We start from the raw sequence: 3,418 nt of genomic DNA, 5'->3' as shown, positions 1-3,418 counted from the left end.
GGTAGAGGGGTGGGAGGGAGGTTCAAGAGGGAGGGGATATATGTATGCTTATGGCTGATTCACACTGTTGTATGGCAGAAGCCAACACAACACTGTAAAGCAATTATCCTCCGATTAAAAATAAATCTAAGGACTTCCCTGGTGGTACAGTAGGGAGGAATCTGCCTACCAGTGCAGGTGACGCGGATTCAATCTCTGGTCCAGGAACATTCCGCAGGCTGTGGAGCAACTAAGCCCTTGTGCCACAACTATTGAGCCTGTGCTCTACAGTTGCTACTACCGATCCCCTGTGCTGCCAGTACTGTGAGCCCTAGAGCCTGTGCTCTGCAACGAGAGAAGCCACAGCAACGAGAAACCTGTGCACCGCAACTAGAGAAACCCCCTCGTGCAAAGAACCCATGGAACAAAAAATAATAAATAAATAAATAAGTGCTATTAAAAAAAAAACTTAGTTCCTTCCTTTTTTTCCCACGTAGTCCCATGGATCCTCACACCCAGGTGGGCCACCTTATACTCCTGTCTTTATTTACATTATTTACCTTTCCTCTGGGTGCAGAAACTTCCACTGTGAAATGATTGTCTGGGACTGTTTGTTTGAACCTCAAAATCCATTCAGGGTCGATATCTTACTCCCACTTCTTCAGTTCACAGGAATCTATCCCTCCACTAGCTTCCAGGTATATAACATAAGGAAAGACTTTCCAGGTAGACAAAACTGCATAAAAGGAGGCTGGGGTCCCATTGTGATTTTATCCTGGGAGAGGCCAGGAGGTAGACAACAGTCTAACTTTTTTCTGTGTATGTTACTCTCATACCTCCTGATTATTAAATGGTCTCTTACCTTTGTGTCTTATTTTTATGGCACTAAACATTATGAATAACAGCATTCTTCCAATTTTTTAACTACTGAAGAAAAAAATGTATTGATTTGTTGGCAATGGCACCCCACTCCAGAACTCTTGCCTGGAAAATCCCATGGGCAGAGGAGCCTGGTAGGCTGCAGTCCATGGGGTCACGAAGAGTCGGACACGACTGAGTGACTTCACTTTCACTTTTCACTTTCATGCATTGGAGAAGGAAATGGCAACCCACTCCAGTGTTTTTGCCTGGAGAATCCCAGGGACGGGGGAGCCTGGTGGGCTGCCGTCTATGGGGTCGCACAGAGTCGGACACGACTGAAGCGACTTAGCAGCAGCAGCAGCAGCAGCATAGCAATATAATTTATGCCGAGTAATATAACTGCAATATTTGTGTCCATAAGACTTTGTAAACAACAAGTGTAATGACAATGCCTGTAAAACTATAAATGTTCTTTTCTGGAAAAATAGTCTTTGTATTTCTTTTGGGATGAGAGCTAAGTTCTTCATTGGTGATTGGTGTGAGTTCTACACAGCTGCTGCTGAGCATGAAAATTCAGCTTAGATTTTTGAGCAGGAAAAGGTCTGTCATTCAATGTTTATTAGGTCCACCAAGGGCCTGGTGCTGGATTGGACAGCCTAGAGTAAGAAGATTTCCATCCTTGAGAAACTCATAGTTTATTTAGTGTGAAGGACAGATATGTAAATAAACAAACAGAACAAGGTAAGAACTAGACTGGAATCACTTATAGTGAGAAGTGGGACCCTGGGATGGGAAATAAAAAAGGTGGTCAAAAGGCATAGGATCAGAAGCTGGACCCAAACAACCTAATATATCTACTTAAGAAAGGTCACTCCAGGGCCTGTGGGGTAGGTGCCTGGGAGAGAGAAGAAACTCTGAGCAAGGGCACCACTCAGGAGGCTGTTGAAGTAGGATGATAAAGGGACCTAAAATAGGACAGAGCTATGGAGACTGGAGAAGAGATATGGATGAGATATTCGGAGGCAAAATTACCTGCCCTTGTAACTGTTAGAAAGGGGAGGGACTTCCCTGGCAGTCCAGGGGTTAGGATTCGCCACTTTCACTGCTGGCCTAGTATTCAAGGGGTTCACTCCCTGGTTGATCCCGAACGTTGCACCACGTGGTCAAGAAAAAAAAAAGAAGAAAAAAAGAAAGGGGAAGTATAGTGCAGGATGCAGTCAATAATTCTGAGGTTTGGGATTCAAGGATTAGGTGAATGAAAGAGGTAGGGTACTAGGAGGAAGTCTGAAACCTTTACTGCTCACTCCCAAGGCCCCCTTCTTTCATAGGAACAGTTGATACTTTGTTAGCATTTTATAAATTTCTAAGAAAAATGCATCTGAGGACCCCTTCCCAATGAGATTACCAAGCCAAAGTCCTACCTCTTCTGGAATCTGAATCATCACTGTGTGTGTGTGTGTGTGTGAGAGAGACAGAGAGAGAGAGAGAGAGAGAGAGAGAGAGAGAGAGGGAGAAGGGAAATGTAAACTGGTGAGAGGTAATGACCAGAATTATGGTATCAGGACAAAGGCAAAAGTTGGGGTTAGATGCAGGATTATCTTTAGATTTGGAATTGTAAGACTAGGTTCCAGAAACACTTACATTGGGAGTTATGATTCAGACTTCGTTATAGGAACTCATTTGTTCAATAAATATTGAGCACTTACTCTGGGTCGGATTGCTTTTTTCCAACAAGGGATATTGAAGAGAACAAGAGAGATTAGATCTCTGTCCTCATAGAGTCGGGGAGACAGACAATAAACACGATTTCAGCTAGTGATAAGTACCATGAAGAAAAATAAACCAGAACATGGGAATAGAGTGATGAGAAAAGCTGGGGAGCTGCCAGGATGAGGGACCTATCTCAGGGTGTTCAGGAAAGTCTTCTTTGAAAAGGTGATATTTGAGCTGAGACCTAAAGTTGTTCTTGAAATGGTGTTGGGGAGGGATAGGAGCAACGCGCAGAAAACATTAAATTTGAGCTTAGACATCGAAGTGGAGGGAGGTGTTGAGACGGGAGATAGAGGTACAAGTGTGGAGTTCAGAGGTCGGAGGTGGAGATTCGAATGTGGGAGCTGTCAGTGCAGTTGCTGGTTCCTATCCGATTTCTTTTATCAGGGCTAACTGTGTGCCAGGTACTGTGCTAGGGGTTGGGGACACAAAGAGGAAACCACACAGACATATACTACGCAACGTGGTCAATCGTCTCGCTGTACTCCGGGCGCTCTCCGAGAGCGCAGGTCAAGGCAGCGAGTTGGGGCGGGACAGGGTGGGGATCGGGAGGGAGAGACCGCGGAGTCAAGGCCCGGAGGCGGGGAGCTTGACGCACAGACCGCATCACAAAGCCAGCTTTGTGAGGCAGCCAACTCTGGGCGCTGGGCGGGGCGGACCCGCCCACAGAGGGCCTTGGGGCGGGGCGGGGCGGGGCGGTGCTCCCATCGCTAGCGCGGCGCCCTCTACAGGTCGCAGGCGGCAATACGCTGGTAACCTCTGTTTTCCTCTCCTCCCTTTTCCCGCCATCCTCTGGTCACATTTTTTT

The sequence above is a fragment of the Bison bison genome, unplaced genomic scaffold (assembly GCF_000754665.1).
Source record: "Bison bison bison isolate TAMUID 2011002044 unplaced genomic scaffold, Bison_UMD1.0 scf7180017864519, whole genome shotgun sequence".
Taxonomy (NCBI): Eukaryota; Metazoa; Chordata; class Mammalia; order Artiodactyla; family Bovidae; genus Bison; species Bison bison.
The sequence above is the reverse complement of the archived record's forward strand: the minus strand, read 5'-3'. Positions refer to the sequence as shown.